The 18,386-nt window shown below is 43.4% G+C and overlaps 1 protein-coding gene and 1 pseudogene across 4 annotated transcripts in view; one reads left to right on the forward strand and one right to left on the reverse strand.

The window, feature by feature from the left end:
* LOC124797830 (hemicentin-1-like) overlaps positions 1 to 18,386 on the reverse strand; it is a 1,195,221-nt gene that overhangs the window by 279,328 nt on the left and 897,507 nt on the right. The window lies entirely within an intron of this gene.
* On the forward strand, positions 15,294 to 15,411 carry LOC124799342 (annotated as a pseudogene).

The following is an 18,386-nucleotide window of genomic DNA, read 5'->3' on the forward strand; positions in this document are numbered from 1 at the left end:
TGCCGTCCCATATATATTTTTCATTCTCCGAGGAATACCGGTGTTTTTCCCTCGGCAGCCAAGAAAAGAATAACAGTAACTTTAGGTCTGTTTGGACGCATTTGGTAAAAACGCGTTCGCAGTTCACATGTCCGCATTTACGGCGAGCATGTCGGGAAGGACACGAATGCCACATTAATCCCTTGCATACATTATGGTGCTTATATACCTGTATAGGAGACGAACTACGTTGTATGTACGCTGCAGCAACGCCATCAAACTTAAACTTTTTCCTTTACTCCATACGTGTGTTAAAAATGAAACTAATGCTCATATACCTCCCCGTGGGTTATGCTTGTCTATTATTATTTACCGTACACTCATAGTTGTTAAAGGTGGTAATCCACTTTGATGTAATAGTGCACTAATCTCTTCGAATTTTTACAGAGACCTTCGTAAAGCTTGACAGGACTGTACAAATAGCTGCTCTATGTCTTGCACAGTTCACTTCTGGACTGATGCATTAATGAAAAATCAAGAGGACTAGAGTCAGATGATCTTGTAGGTCAAGATACAGGCACATTTCGACCTATCTGTCGTGGAACATTTTGGTTCGTAAATATCGTTTCCATCAGCAGCAAAACGTGCCGGAGTCGCATCATATAGCCGCTCGTTGAGCAAGAACCGTGGGTGAATTTAATGTCCGATTACAATGGAACTTAATCGAAAAGATTAATGACGCGTACGAAAAAAGTTTCAAATGGCTCTGAGCACTATGGGACTTAACATCTGAGGTCTATTATCAGTACCCTAAAACTTAAAACTACTTAAACCTAACTAACTTAAGGACATCACACACATCCATGCCCGAGGTAGGATTTGAACCTGCGACCGTTTCGGTCGCGCGGTTCAAGACCGAAGCACCTAGAACCACTCAGCCACACCGGACGGCTATGACGCATATTTTATATTGCTAGCACAATATTTCATACTGAAGTCAGTGGCTGGTATTAACCATACATTCCCAATTATCTCGCAAAGGGGTAGTTTGTGTATCCATCCTTACTGAAACGGTTTTGCATCTGTTATCGAATACTTTTACCGTGTTAGTTTTACATATAAATTATGATACATCGTGTAAACGCGTGATTGTAGGAAATTTCGTGAGAACGTCTTGTTGGCTTGGTAAGAAGAATATTTTAATACGGTTTTGTGATGAAGCTTTCAGGACCCTGCAATTGGTCGACTGTGAGGCCGGTTTTAAGAGATAAAGTGGGTTGCATTTCTGCCTAGATATTCCTGTAATTGCTCGTTTGGTAGAAAGCGTACTGATGCTAAACTTCCTACAGAAATGGAAAAGAGATAGAGGGACGATAAAAGGATCCTGCGAGGACACCGTTGGCCATTCAGAGGCGAGGCCGGAAAAGTTGCGACGGTCTGCAGGGGGAGGGGACACCCTGCGCCCGTCTGCCCCACCCCCACCTCCAGCTGGAGTATTTCCAGGCGCGCTTTCCGTCACGAGCAGCAGGCGCTCATTTCCAGCGGCTCTGCGCTGCCGCGTCCACTCTCCACGGCCGGCGCACAGTGTTATATATGTGGCAAAACCTGCGCACATTCCTGGCGCTCTCCCCCTGCCCGCCCGAGGGCAAGAAGCGCGATGGATTTCTCATGTTACGCGCTGCGCCACGGTCCGAGCAGTGCCAATAGCAGACACGTTTGGGCCGAGGTGGGGGGAGGGGGATGGGGGGGGGGGGGAGTCCTGGATGAAAGAGCGAGGGAGCTGCGTCTGTTTCCACGAAAGAGGTTCCACCTGCGGAAAGGTGTTTGTCTGTGGGTGTCAATGTATGTATGTCTGTCTGTGTGTGTGTGTGTGTGTGTGTGTGTGTGTGTGTGTGTGTGTGGGAGGGGGTTGGACGGGGGTGGGGGGTAGAAAGGAGCAGCCTGAGAGGCTCTGCAATCAGAAGGACGTTTATTACCTCCATGTTTGTAGTACGGCTGAGCAGAGAAAGGAAGGCTTTCACACTCTTCATGCGCAGTAAGGGAAGTGCGGGTAGTGTTGAGCGGGAGGGAGAGAGGGAAGGAAGATATGAGTTATATGGAACGAGGCGAGATGTCAAGGAGCACCGAGGTAACAATTTTGCGTACTTAAATAGCGTCAGTGAATAGAGAAGGTATAAAACGGAAAGCTTGGCCTTCCGGCATCTGGAAACCAAGTTTAGCGTACGTTGCTTAGGTGTTCCACACATGAAGAAGACTACCTCTTTTTCTCTGCAGCTGAGTGTGCGCTGTTAGGAAAGTTGAAGAGAGATGCTACGCTCATTGTTAAGTTTACACTTAATCCTAATGTAAAGAGGCGACCGCGCAGCAGGAATGGCGATTGGTTGTCGGGCGCAGCGCAACTACACATGCTGTTGTGATGGCACTGAAAATACGCCATAATTGTGTAACAGACATACCGCGGTTATTCTAGCGTGAATGACACAGTGAGGAAAGCTAAAGTATTGAAAGTTTGCGCTGCTTCTGCCAATCACCGTCTTAAATGTTTAACTCGTGTTAACTCGTCTTTAACTACAGTTTCAAATCGAAGTCGGCAGTCACTTTCTCTGTCCTTCTAGACGAGCTAATGCGGTCTTGTCCCCCGTACGCGATGTGCAAATGTGTGAAGCAGGTTTTCAGGTTTTTGTGTGGCCGGATAAACGTTAACAAGCATCGCGTAACAGAATGTACTTAGTATCTTACTGAGGAACCGTCCAATGTGACAGTCTAAACTTGTCCTGCAATTTTTTAAGGGAATAAAACATCGGAAGAAACACAGAGCTAGAATTTTAGCTGCTAAGAAGTACAGCAAGTATTAAAAAAAAAATATATTGAAAATTGCCAAATTCGTAGCTCTCCAGGCGTCTGGAAGAATGTACACCACTGACGTAGCTGCGCAGTCTTGATTGTCCGGAAATCGGTTATCAGATAACACGGCACAATTCGATCGTAACCTGTTAATTTCAGCTTCCGTTGGTAGTTTCTCTGACTCAGTTGTTCGCAGTCACTATTCGCTTGAACTTGCAGCTCTTATAATATTAATAATAATTAAGTTAGTATTAGTTAGTGATAACAATGCAGGTAACAGCGAATTAATCTTCTTTGTGTTTTCCTCGTATATAATAGCAATTAGTATTTGTCTTTGTGCAGGCTCCAGAGTTTCACAGAAATGCTGAATCGAATTAATATTTCCAAATTTGCAAAGATGAAATATCAAAAGCCATAAATATCTACAGAAGTGGTATTTACTAGTTAATTTCCTGGATGTTGATTCGAATGATGTCTGAATTTCTTTAGAAATTGTGGTAACATTTGAAGAAACAAGAAATAACCGACAATCCCGTGATCTGTGGTCCAAACGACGACTGTTGTGCTAATTAAAGTCCAAGACAAAAACACAGTACACTCCTGGCCCGACGAAAACATGTAAAGTAACAGCCTTCAGTGACAAAGAAAAGGCTCTAAATTTTTTGGTTAAACGAAGGAGGGAAAAACGCATGAAGTGAAGCAGTGTGCAAAGCTGGTTCAAATGGTTCAAATAGCTCTGAGCACTATGGGACTTAACTTCTAGGGTCATCAGTCAGCTAGAACTTAGAACTACTTAAACCTAATTAACCTAAGGACAGCACACACACCCATGCCCGAGGCAGGATTCGAACCTGCGACCGTAGTGGTCGCGCGGTTCCAGACTGTAGCGCCTAGAACCGCTCGGCCAATCCGGCCGGCGCAAAGCCGGTTCCGTTCCGTAAAATGAGAATGTGAACTGTGTACGTGGAAAAAAGATTTTCACAAAGTAGGAAATACGTGCCAAAATGAAACACGCTAAACCCTGGAAGAAAAACTGCTCGAAACATTTGGAACTGCTCGTATGAGTCAATTCCCGTAGCGAGGGAGATCTACTTGATTGGGCCTTTTGAATTGCAAGTGAGATTAGCATGACTGATTTCCGTGTTTATTCTACCTTGTTAAACAGATTCAGGAAATTATATCTGAAAGTAAGTCGGAAAATTACGAAGCTTACCTCAACTAAACGTATAGAAGAAATTTCATTAACAGGTAATACTACAGATAAATTCGTAGCTGACGTGAAGACTAACCTTCTTGTTATCCAATAAAAGCTGCATATAAAGCCAGTTAGGATTCATGCAGACAGCACTTTATCATTTCGAGCGAAAAAAAAGACCTAGTCGCTTGTACAGTCGATGAATGATGATACAATTGAATACGACTCCAGCGATTCTTATCAGCGGATTACTGTTTCCGCAGCTTTATCTCTGTATTCAGGAACATCATGGCAAATTAGAACTGAAACTCACTTGCAAAAGTCTTGTATCGACGTAGCAAAATCCGAAAGGAATGGCAGATAATAATTTTCACCGCTACATTCGAAACGGTTTCTTAACTTTTGCAGAAAATAATTCATTGCTTTTATTGCTCTCTTGGTCTGGGCTTACAATCACATCTGTCTTTACGAGGACGACGAAAATACTCAGCCTCTAAACAAAGAAGTTTTTCTATATTGTAAGGCATGTTTCAGAAAATTGGTGGACAAAATAATTTATGATGTATCTTTGTCATTTCATATTTGTAAGCAAAATAATGGGTTAAAATTTCATCCTTCTGTGCAATGTCAGTTTGCATCACGAGGTTTCATGAATTTGATGAAGTATGCCTGGAACGCAGCACAATACTCAGAATAACGCTAACGAAAATTTCCTACTCCATTCCAGTTCTATCCTGATGAAAAAAAATAATTACTGTGTCGTGTCTAAGTGCAGTAATGTTTCGTTTATCTGGTGTGCCTGGGTTTAAGTACATGTTTGTTTTCTTCATGCGATAGACACTGCATTTTTGTGATGATTACTGGAAATAATTCAAGGAACTGTTTCATTTTGGTAAAAGATACGTTATTCAAAAATTGTCATACGAAATGTGCTACACAGATTGTTATAAAATAGTTTATGTCAACATATTAAACCCGATTAATGGAAGTCATCTGTACTGTAACAATTCGTTCCCTTGTAGATGTAGTTTTACAATTACATATGAAACAGTTTAGTTGAAGATATAAACTACAAGTTATTCAAAAAAATTAATCATGTGATACATTTTTGAAGTGATTTAAGTGCATAAAATTCGCATGTGGGCACTGAATTTCACGATACGCGACGCAATGTTCTCTTGTCAAGGCTGCGTCAGCTTATTCGCCTATTCGCGTTCCAGGGAGGAGGCGAGGGCTGTACAAACGGCTGTTGTAAGTGGTTCCTCGTGCGACAAAAATGACTACTTTTAACACTGTTTTTAAAATACTTTCTGTGTGCCTTAGTGACTAAAACGACGAATTAACGAACTATAGGAGAGTGTCGCTAAAGACGAAACTAATATCGGTGAAAAAATTAAAATCAATTAAGTAGTGATTTCTCCAGAGCAACAGTTTATCTGTGTTGATTTAGAAGCGTGTGGGCGTTAAAGGCATAATTAGGAACATTCATTGTTGGGATCCACTAAACTATATACAGAGTGTTTCAAAAATGACCGGTATATTTGAAACAGCAATACAAACTAAACGAGCAGCGATAGAAACACACCGTTTGTTGCAATATGCTTGGGACAACAGTACATTTTCAGGCAGACAAACTTTCGAAATTACAGTAGTTACAATTGTCAACAACAGATGGCGCTGCGGTCTGGGAAACTCTATAGTACGATATTTTCCACATATCCACCATGCGTAGCAATAATATGGCGTAGTCTCTGAATGAAATTACCCGAAACCTTTGACAACGTGTCTGGCGGAATGGCTTCACATGCAGATGAGATGTACTGCTTCAGCTGTTCAATTGTTTCCGGATTCTGGCGGTACACCTGGTCTTTCACGTGTCCCCACAGAAAGAAGTCACAGGGTTTCATGTCTGGCGAATAGGGAGGCCAATCCACGCCGCCTCCTGTATGTTTCGGATAGCCCAAATCAATCACACGATCATCGAAATATTCATTCAGGAAATTAAAGACGTCGGCCGTGCGATGTGGCCGGGCACCATCTTGCATAAACCACGAGGTGTTCGCAGTGTCGTCTAAGGCAGTTTGTACCGCCACAAATTCACGAAGAATGTCCAGATAGCGTGATGCAGTAATCGTTTCGGATCTGAAAAATGGGCCAATGATTCCTTTGGAAGAAATGGCGGCCCAGACCAGTACTTTTTGAGGATGCAGGGACGATGGGACTGCAACATGGGGCTTTTCGGTTCCCCATATGCACCAGTTCTGTTTATTGACGAAGCCGTCCAGGTAAAAATAAGCTTCGTCAGTAAACCAAATGCTGCCCACTTGCATATCGCCGTCATCAATCCTGTGCACTATATCGTTAGCGAATGTCTCTCGTGCAGCAATGGTAGCGGCGGTGAGGGGTTGCCGCGTTTGAATTTTGTATGGATAGAGGTGTAAACTCTGGCGCATGAGACGATATGTGGACGTTGGCGTCATTTGGACCGCAGCTGCAACACGGCGAACGGAAACCCGAGGCCGTTATTGGATCACCTGCTGCACTAGCTGCGCGTTTCCCTCTGTGGTTGCCGTACGCGGTCGCCCTACCTTTCCAGCACGTTCATCCGTCACGTTCCCAGTCCGTTGAAATTTTTCAAACAGATCCTTTATTGTATCGCTTTTCGGTCCTTTGGTTACATTAAACCTCCGTTGAAAACTTCGTCTTGTTGCAACAACACTGTGTTCTAGGCGGTGGAATTCCAACACCAGAAAAATCCTCTGTTCTAAGGAATAAACCATGTTGTCCACAGCACACTTGCACGTTGTGAACAGCACACGCTTACAGCAGAAAGACGACGTACAGAATGGCGCACCCACAAACTGCGTTGTCTTCTATATCTTTCACATCACTTGCAGCGCCATCTGTTGTTGAAAATTGTAACTACTGTAATTTCGAAAGTTTGTCCGCCTGAAAATGTACTGTTGTCCCAAGCATATTGCAACAAACGGCGTATTTCTATCGCTGCTCGTTTAGTTTTTATTGCCGTTTCAAATATACCGGTCATTTTTGAAACACCCTGTATATACACATTGTGTTAGCTCTTTTAAAAGACACTCGTCAAGCGCCATTACCAAGTGTACGGCTATTACTTAGACACGTCATGAACAATGGGTATGCAGTATATTCCTGTGTGGGACGCAATTTGTTGTTAGTCGTCTTCCTTAAAAGTCCGGCCACCAAGCAATTAAACAAGCAGTAATGTACTATAAATTCAAAAGGGCAGTTTACGATAAGAGTAACAGTCCGCAGCGACTTAGGAGGCGGAATGATCGCACAAAGGAAAAGCAGCAGCCACCCTAAGATTCACTGGAACAAACTTGGCGGGCTGTAATTCATCCACGAAAGAAGTGGCTTACAAAATACTTGTTCGATTTTCTTACTGTTGTTCACATTCTAAGACATTTATCAGCTTGGGTTAGTAGAAAAGGTAACCTTGATCCAACGAGGTGCGAATATTTCAGCACGGGATCTTCCAGTAGGTGTTCGTACTTTAGCGGGATGCTCAGAAAAATCCCGTGGTAAACACTGCAAAAGATGAGCTGCGCATTATGGAGAGAGGTGACAGCTGAAATTTCGAGATGAGTAAGGGAAAATGTTACATCCCACCAAGCCTGTCTCGCAAATTAACCACGACGGGAAACTGAAGTTCATTCGGATGACCGACAATCATTCCTCGCACGCAACATTCGCGAATGGATTAGGAAAGAGTGAGGCACGGTTGAGGGGGAGCGAGAGTGGCGGAGAAAGATTAGTAGTACTACAAGTATTCTCCACCACACGCCGTAATGTGGCTTGCCGAGTACAGATTCAGATGTACTATCTGCGTCATAAACTTACGTTGTCTCTGAGTCACGCCATGTTTGAAGATTACAGGAAAGCTGGCTTACTCTGTGTAATGTTCCAAACATTTAGCGGTTCCGTGCTCACCCTCCCTAATTACCCGGTAAACGTTACGTCACGCTCCACGCTGCCTACGTCCGCGGCCTAGTCGCACGTGACGTACATTAGTGGTTAAAAATAAAGGCGATGCGACACACGCGAACCAGCCGTACTCCTCTCTGAAAAATTCAGTATTTCTGCCCTCTCCCCGCGTCCTTCCCCCCTCACTCTCTCACTCTTTCCCTTTCTACAAACACCCGTTTCCTCCCACACACACATACCGGAAACGTTGGCGGTACTAGAGGACTGTTGCCGATGTGTCTATCTCTGACACTCGCAGTGGGCTTGCCTCGGCAGCTTTGCGCTTCTATCTCAACCAGTCACGTAGCGCAATTTTGTATTGTTTACGTTTGCAGCTGCTTGCCCTTAACAGTTGAAAGATGGTAACAGCACTGTCAACTGTCGCCGACTCTGCTATAGGTAAGCTCATATCTCGTTCATTAAGCGTCGTTACGGAACTGTATCGAAAGATTCTGGCAATCAAGACGCACAACATCAACTTGGACACCGTTGGGGCGAGCTGAGTTTCGAAGGATCTGTTTGTGTAATGCTTGGCGATTTTTATAGAGGACATATTAGTTCTCTTACGAGGTGATCATGCATGTGCGTAAAATGTGTTTAACAACGCTACTATTTATTTACATAAGCATTAGAGGTTTATAATTTCACTGAAGACCCAATACACTTGCCTAATATCGTGCAGCATCCCCGAGAGCACGCTAAAGTACCGCAACACGACATGGCATGTACTCGACTAATGTCTGAAGTAGTGCTGGAGGGAAATGAAACCATGAATCGTGCAGGACTATCTATAAATCCGTAAGAGTACGAGGTGTTCTCTTCAGAAGAGTACGTTGCAAGGAATGTAAGGATATGCTCAATAATGTTCACGTCTAGGGAGTTTGATGCCCAGCGGAAGTGTTTAAACTCAGAAGAGTGTTCCTGGAGCCACTCTGTTGCCATTCTGGGCATGTAGGGTGTCGCATTATCCTGCTGGAATTGCCGAAATCCGTCGTAATGCACAATGGACATGAAGGGATGCAAGTGATCAGAAAGGATGCTGTCACAGTCGTATGTAAAGGTATCGCGGGTCCCAAATCACTCCAACTGTACGTGCCCCACACTATTACAGAGTCTCCATCAGCTTGAACGGTCCCCTGCCGACACGCAGGACCCATAGATTCATGAGGCTGTCTCCATACCTGTACACGTCCACCCGTTCGATACAATTGAAACGAAACTCGTCCAACCAGGCAACATGTTTCCAGTCAACAGTCCAATGTCGGTGATGACGGGTCCAGGCAAAGCGTAATGCTTTGTGTCGTGCAGTCATCAGGGGTATATGAGTGGCTTGTGTTTCACAAGTAATTAGCATAAGGAATATAATTTTTGACGCTTGGACGTGGGATGAATCTTGGGAATTACAACAATTACACCCTAAAGAATGCTGAACCCACCGATGAGAATAGTTTGCGAATATAATGCTATCGTTTCCGTGGTCAGTCTAAAGAGTAGTGACAGGGTTTTAGAAATACACAAAGACAACTAGGTAACGTAGAAACATGACGAAATCACAATATCTCTGTGCCTGCGAATTACAATATGTTACAAACCGACCGTACGTAATAGGTTTACTTCCCGACTGTACAGGCAGTGGAGGCCCCACTTAGAGCAAAACACTGCATATTGTCTACGAGATCCATACTGAGAGTCGATAAATTGAAGCCTTTCAAGTCTGGAACATTGTGAGAGTGAATTTCGTAAGTGGTGTAATTGCTTCCCAAAAGCTAATGAATAGCATACTACTGGAGTTTGCACATGAAATCTTACATACAACACCAGTTTTCCATACACAATGCAGTTATCGTTATGATATAGTCTTAACTATTTCACAGGTTATACAGTTTATGGCATGAGCTATCCACAGTAAAGGAAACTAAGCGCTGTTGTCATGTTACGAAATTAACAACTGTAAACCCAGTTAAGATTTCAGCTCTCTTTCACCAGTTTATCAGTTGTTGGTGAGTCTAACGTGCCAGTAACTGAAGGATTCGTAATGATATAAGTTCATTTTAATTACCTGTGTGTTTGTGAAGGAAGTCTATGGAGTACGATTTTGGTTTTGGACATTTACGTTGGTTTCGTATTTGTGATGTCGACACAATTGCAGATTTTATCAAAATAAGACCTACAATTCTTTGTATGTTGTGCAGGATGACGTGCAAGTAATTTTTCAATTAGGTGTAGGGTATAGCTCGGGCTGTGCGGCATCGAAGTTTGGAGAATGATGGCGTCAAAACAGTTTCGAATTCTGTTTAATATCCTTCTTTTTAATATCCGACCTGTATCAAAATACTCATGAACCGCAGTCCATCAGTCTATTCTACACAAAGCATTATTGTGTTTCACAAGTAATTAGGATAAGAAACATAATTTTTGACGCTTAAGGCTGTGAAATTTCGACATTCTGTAGCACTGAAACTATGTCTCCCCGGAAATTCTCCGTATTGAAGGTGAGAATTTTACCTCCTTCAACATTTTGGACAACTGACATACAATGATTTGATTCCAGTTCTCGGAAAATTGATTAATTATCCTTGACTGGTGGTTTAAAACACGGTGGACGTAAGCCAGGAAGCTTAAGCTGACGCACTCCATAATATTGCTTCATTATTTGCAATAAAAAACCAGAAAAGTAAAGAAAATCGAGGGAGTTCTATAGAATATGTCTTGTAAGACCGGTTCTGGCTCAAAGCGCCATCGTTAATGCAATGAGCCATAAGGACTGCCTTTATTAACTTCTAAACCATAAATTTTTTTAATGTCAACTATATTTTGTTACTATTACTGTTGTAAGGAGGACTATTAAGAAGGAAGGTACAACAAGGGACATTAATGTTAAGGAAGTTAGCTGTTTTCACTCAATAAATACCTTTTTTTGCTAACTTAAAATCTTTCTTTTGCTTGTGCCTTTTTCCCATAATGACGCAGGGTCGCCCTTGGTAATCGCATTTGGCAAGGTTAATTTAAGGGGTGGCAGTATGCCCTTCCTGCCGCCACCTGTACCCCCCGGGACGGAATTAGTGTACCCCAACTGACCGAGTCTAGTGTAATCCATGGAATAGTGCGAATGTGTTCAGATGTCTGTGAGCCGTGTAACTGAGGCGGGACATGGGGACCAGCCCGGTATTCCCCTAGTGGGATGTGGAAAACCGCCCAAAAACCACATACAGGCTGGCTGGCACACCAGCCTCCGTCGTTAAGCCGCCGGGCGGATTCGATCCGGGGTCGGCGCGCCTACCCAAGTCCAGGAAGCAGCGCATTAGTGCTCCCAGCTAACATGGCGGGTTTTTTTGCTAGCTTAAAATATAAAACCCTAATTCCCACGTGGGCATAGAAATGGAAATTGATAGTATTTGTTTTAGTATTTGACTGTTCCGCTTTTTGTTTCAATTATCCCTCACTGGAGTCCATGTCGATATATATCCGAAACTCACTTCGTCTATAAATTAAAAAAGTTACAAAATTCGTAAGTCAAAAACATGTAACAATATTCAGAATATTCTCTGTTGATTCTATTTAACAAGCGCACATTTCCACATTAATGGGCAAATCAAAATATTTCTGGGACATTTCAGCAAAGAGTCCTACAGGAAATATACGGGATGTACGTATACAGTGTTTACAGCAGACCAAAAGAAACACTTTTTTATACGACAAAATTGTCACAGGAGTACTGTGGTAGTTATGATGACAGTAATGATCAGAGGCTGTGTTCAGTTTTTTTCTCTAGCGAGGAAACAGCGCACATATGACCTTTCCTCACATAAAAAAATTTTTACTTCAGTCTTCTGTAAACAATCTAAAATTCTGTGTATGTAGTTCTTTACTCACTGTACGTAAACGTGCATATTGGACCTAAAGGTTGCTATCACGTTGACCTATATTTTGTTCCTTCTCATGTTACAGGTTCTTACAGTGTGTGTTGAAGAGCATGCGAAAGTTCGTGATCCGACAACTGAATATCTGTATAGAAGCAACCAGGGACGATTTGGAAAATTTTACGTGAGAGGTACTATAAAACGTTGTTTTACTAATATACCGAAATTATAATATTTCCTTATTAGAACTTTTTTCCCTGTTTTGGTGTGAGGAATGTTCTCCAACACTTTGTAATACTATTTATCACGTATCGATACCAACCCACAGGCGTAAAAATTGGCATCAGAATTGCAAGTTTCCATCAGACGCCGGCAGCGGCCGTGTAGAATCCGGTGGATCCAATGGAATTTGCTCCCCTAGCCACGTCTGCAACAACTGTGGACTATGAGCGCTGTCTGCCCCTGCAGTATAGGCGGTCAGCGGCAGCCACACGGCCAACTTTGCTACATGACACTACGCAGATGACAGTTCGTCGCGGATCTGACATCATCGTTCATGCTTTATTTGAGTAATCATCATCCTTGTTGCTGCTGTATCAGCTAGACTCTCTATCTTGCTGCATTATCTGTTTGGAGGAATACAAATTAAGTAAATCTCATGTTTCCTAATCATTTCTGTTCCTGCCCAGCCTTCCTATGACGACAGTTGTCAGCTCACTCTGCAGCCTACCTCTCCTTACGATTGTGTACAAAGCCATACACGACGTATTATCATACATTTTATGTGGAGTGAGACATACACGTTTACTACTATTAAAACATTTATAACGAGAGGTATCTTATGTGCTGAGTGTCGTTTTCTGGACTGGTCCATTGATTAACACACCGTGTTCAAACACGAGGAGATACATGTTAATCTTCCATCTGTCTTAAAGACCTATTTTTTCTGCTATCTCTATGAGGGGTAGTTTTATCGCCCCGAACAAACATAGTTACATAATTAACTTTGTTTGTTTGTTGGTAGATACCTGAGGTCATTATAATCCCAGCACCACGTTACTACAGCACGACGCCGAGGAAGCAAAACAAAATGGCGCAGCCCATTCATAAAATAGAGTATTGTGCAGTAATTAGCTTTCGGAAGCTGAGGAGAGCAACGCTGCAAGAACCCATGCCTCGTACTACAGCTGTGGACCACCGTACGGGCCAGTGGTGGGCGGTACAGACGCTTTTAGGGTGGCCAAAAATTCTGAATGACAGAGACAGGGTACTTACGCCGAAACCTCGCTGCTGGCACATCGCTGGTCGCTCAGGCCTGTCTCTTTTCACTGGGAACCTTTACCATGCGCCAGCCCACATCGCTGACTGAGTGGATTACTTGAAGTTTTTGAAGCAAAACGACTTTCTCGGCATCATCTAACGAAGACGACAGCGGTTCATCACGCCATAAATGTTGTTATTAAAAAGGAGAAAGGAGAATAGGTACGGATTCACACTTTGAATGTAGATCTCCACACTGCAGACACATTCATCAATTCTATCAAGAGCTGAAAAACTATCCTGAGCACTTATTCAGACAATTACGAATTTTCGATCAAATTTTCCAGTTAATTGTAAATGTTAGTAGACCAGAATAGTTAAACACATGACGATTCGACCCAACATTATTAATGTTTTTTCTGTGGAAGAGTGATTCATAGGCCTGCTCTTCAAGGTAATACTTATGTCAGCTTTTATCTTTATCTGCTTCATGTGCTACACGTGCTATTTATAGATTTCCGTGCTAATATTCTATTGAACAAAAAAAAAAAAAATTATATGTTAGGTGAAACAGAGAAACTAATTTCCAAATGTTATTACACTTCATGTTGTACATCACGAAGAGGTAGCGATAATCTGAGTGCTAAGAGCCTGCGTCCATGAAAAGGCTTGTACAAGTGCTTGTTTATAATCGGTACCCATTTGTCGTCAGCTCAAAACAAACATTACCTTCTGTGTACGGTGGTTTCATTGTCTACGAAGGATATTGCTTACAACCATGTTACAATATTGCTCACGTGTGTGCTATCCATACGGAATAGGATTATGAGTGTATATTAAAAGTATTAAAAAAATGGACGTGCCGACAGTCGCATGGTTCTTTGATCTAAAACATAGTAGCACCGAAATATAGGAAATCCTGAGTTTCCAAATGCTCGAAATTGAGCCAACTATATCCTATAAGATTATTTTCAATCAGTATCAAGTGATGGACCTAGGAATACACTACATCCTCCTGCACAACGCTGATACAATGACCATCAAGGAAAGAATTTAACTAACTACAGTTTGCACAGATGAATTTAACAAGTCATTTTTGGCTTCTCCAAAAGCAAATGGAAGAGGGAGGAACCCTAATAACTGGCAAAATGGCAAGTACCCTCTGCCATACAGTTCACAGTAGTTCGTAAAGCATGGATGCAGACAGAGATATGGAAGTATGTGTATGACGCGCGAGAAACCGCACAATAGGACGCAGTCAAACAGGGCTCTGCTAGATTGACCTTGAAGTAGCCAATTGTAGCTCACGTCACCAGGCCATACTACGATGGTCGCAGCGTGAAACACAAACCAAATTGATATCAGCGCCTGGCAAACATCATAGCGAGCAGCAACGGTGCAGATCTTTCGACTCAGTGGGCTTGTCTCACCTTTTCGAAATGAACCTGATCTGTCTCTTAACGATGTAACGTCTACGGATCGTTAAACACAAAAAAAAGAGATTAAGCCAATTTTACTCTGTCTTTAGGTTGGTTCTACGACTTTTGTGGCCACCAGCCACTACGTGGCACAGTTGTCATGGCCTGTGGTAGTTTGCAGAGTTATCACGCAAGTTCGTTTTGCGCTGTTGCGACGTAAAGATGGTGGCGCCACCAACTGTTTGCACCATGGAGAAAGAACAGCATTCCATAACCCGTTTAGCCGGCCGAAGTGGCCGTGCGGTTAAAGGCGCTGCAGTCTGGAACCGCAAGACCGCTACGGTCGCAGGTTCGAATCCTGCCTCGGGAATGGATGTTTGTGATGTCCTTAGGTTCGTTGTGTTTAACTAGTTCTAAGTTCTAGGGGACTAATGACCTCAGAAGTTGAGTCCCATAGTGCTCAGAGCCATTTTTGAACCATAACCCGTTTCTTGTGTTATTAAGGTGTTCCAGCAGCCGCAGATCAATACCAACCTTTAAGCGCACTACGGGGATAATGTTTTGTCACCTCGAAGTGTTTTCCAGTGGACTGAACGGGTCACAAGAGGCGGAACGAGCGTGAAGGATGCCGAAAGAGCGGGGTGTTCGGTTACAGCCACAACAAATGCCAATGATGAACAAGTCCATTCCCTGATCTTGAATTCTGAATAAAAGACGAGGTGTGAAAATCATATGGGCAACGGCCTTGCCGCAGTGGCTACACCGGTTCCCGTGAGATCACCGAAGTTAAGCGCTGTCGGGCGTGGTCGGCACTTGGATAGGCGACCATCCAGGCCGCCATGCGCTGTTGCCATTTTTCGGGGTGCACTCAGCCTCGTGATGCCAATTGAGGAGCTACTCGACCGAATAGTAGCGGCATCGGTCAAGAATCTCATCATAACAACTGGGAGAGCGGTGTGCTGACCCCACGCCCCTCCTAACCGCATCCTCCACTGAGGATGACACGGCGATCGGATGGTCCCGATAGGCCACTTTTTGCCTGTAGACGGAGTGGTGCAAATCATATGCAGATTAATCACTACCCTCCGTATGAAAACATACGTGACTGTGTCAAATTTCATAAATTCTGCGCAGGATAAACGTGAAACGTTGCCGAAAGGAATCATTACTGGATGTGGGCCACTTGAAGTTGTCTTAAGAGGCTGTCGATTCATATCCAATCAGCATGTAAAGGAAGTGCTCCATAGGTCGTTTTCTGCACAACCAAAATGCTTTTTTCCGGAGGGTCTTCGAAAGCTTGTGCAACGGTGGACCAGGTGCACTGAAAAGCAGGCTATGTTGAAAAATTGTGCGTCGAACAGTACTGTACTCTTTTTGTAATGAGTTATAGAAATTTATTGCAGCTACTTATTGACTTATCCTCGAATGTGGAACACGAATCAGATGTGTTTCTGTTGTGCTGATCGTCTTGACCACAGCAATTATACATCAGTAGTAGTACGGAAACAAGAAGGACTCAGCTTCAGAGATTTCGCTCCCTGAGCGCGTCCAAGACGTAAAGATTTCAGCCGGTTATAGTTCTTTGCAACAACTGAAGTTTTATTGCCTTTGATATATGGTTCCCGGAAGGATATTTGCATGCAAATCTTTGACGGTGGAGATGCCGAGAACGGCATCTTTTCTTGTGCTTAGTGTTTCTGTGCATTTCTTTTTTTTTCCTTCACGACGGAAGGAAAGCTTTATCTTTAATACACGATTGCACCATAAATCGCGCCGTCCGCGGCGCTCTCGCCATAAATCCATCAGCGTGAGATTAAATTTTTATCCGGGCGTCATTATGTGTCTGCGTGGGCGTGCCTTGCCGCCGGGGCGCGGGAATGCGTAACGCGGCACGCACAGAATCGCCGGAACGGAACGCAACGTAGCGGGAACGAGGGCACCAAGGCGATCCGAAGGAGTCCCAGGCGAGCGACGCGCAATCAACTATCGATTCCGGCCTAAATCGACTGTCGCCGGCATCCAGTATATCGACACTGCGTCTTCGGAGAGGCCCTCTCTTTCGATTGCCGGGCTGCGCGCTGATTGCTCGACTAATGCGGGGGCGCCAACCAGAGAGTCGATCGCAGCGGAACAAATCAGAGACAATCAGTCAGTCGCAGGACGCAAGACTGGGCCTGCAGAAGTTTCTTTTATCCTGTTTTCTTTTTTTTTTTACATTTTTACGCAAGAACCGTTCAAGCTAAGTGAAATACGTGTTCTGTCACTTGTTGTTGCCTCTATTAGCTCAGATTGTGCTACGAAGCATTCTAGCTCTGAAGGAACCATTACCGATAGCCTTCGAGCGAAATACTGTTGTAATTGTACAATACGTAGCAGACCACCAACATGCTCATTCACATGATCGTTTCATGGGGGTAAGAACCGTAAGCAGTAGACAGTCACCATTAACGACAGTCTCACACGTAAAGCAGTTTAACCACCTGGCAACAGGTGGCACTATGTTTTGTTTCTGTCTGAAATTTAGCCCAACTTCACCTCTCAGTCCTTAAAAATCTACCTATTACCAAGCCTATGTAGCCACAAACTGTTATCAAAATTGAAGTCATATTCTAACCTTTGGCTAAACAAAACTTAGTTTAAATTGAACTGTAACTAGTATCAATAGATTTTATCTTTATATTAAATGCGCAACTGAAGTAAAACAATTGTCTGGTCCCAATCAAAGTTTCCATTTGCGTCACGTCTTGACAACACTGTTGCGGTTTTCTCGAAAGTAAAGTAGCAAGCAGGTAGGGGCTAAGCTAGATTTCTATTTGTAAAAAAATATTCAAAATGTTGCGTATCACATGGTGTAAAATAATGATAAACTTTCTTTAAAAACGGGATGGGAAGAGTAAACTATTCCTATGAAATGATATTCCAAGACAACGGTTCTAGAACAAAGTACAGGGTGTTTCAGAAATGACCGGTGTATTTGAAACGGCAATAAAAACTAAACGAGCAGCGATAGAAATACACCGTTTGTTGCAATATGCTTGGGACAACAGTACATTTTCATGCAGACAAACTTTCGAAATTACAGTAGTTACAATTTTCAACAACAGATGGCGCTGCGGTCTGGGAAACTCTATAGTACGATATTTTCCACATATCCACCATGCGTAGCAATAATATGGCGTAGTCTCTGAATAAAATTACCCGAAACCTTTGACAACGTGTCTGGCGGAATGGCTTCACATGCAGATGAGATGTACTGCTTCAGCTGTTCAATTGTTTCTGGATTCTGGCGCTACACCTGGTCTTTCAAGTGTCCCCACAGAAAGAAGTCACAGGGGTTCATGTCTGGCGAATAGGGAGGCCAATCCACGCCGCCTCCTGTATGTTTCGGATAGCCCAAAGCAATCACACGATCATCGAAATATTCATTCAGGAAATTAAAGACGTCGGCCGTGCGATGTGGCCGGGCACCATCTTGCATAAACCACGAGGTGTTCGCAGTGTCGTCTAAGGCAGTTTGTACCGCCACAAATTCACGAAGAATGTCCAGATAGCGTGATGCAGTAATCGTTTCGGATCTGAAAAATGGGCCAATGATTCCTTTGGAAGAAATGGCGGCCCAGGCCAGTACTTTTTGAGGATGCAGGGACGATGGTACTGCACCATGGGGCTTTTCGGTTCCCCATATGCGCCAGTTCTGTTTATTGACAAAGCCGTCCAGGTAAAAATAAGCTTCGACAGTAAACCAAATGCTGCCCACATGCATATCGCCGTCATCAATCCTGTACACTATATCGTTAGCGAATGTCTCTTGTGCAGCAATAGTAGCGG

This window comes from Schistocerca piceifrons, chromosome 5, assembly GCF_021461385.2.
Source record: "Schistocerca piceifrons isolate TAMUIC-IGC-003096 chromosome 5, iqSchPice1.1, whole genome shotgun sequence".
In the NCBI taxonomy this organism is placed as follows: domain Eukaryota; kingdom Metazoa; phylum Arthropoda; class Insecta; order Orthoptera; family Acrididae; genus Schistocerca; species Schistocerca piceifrons.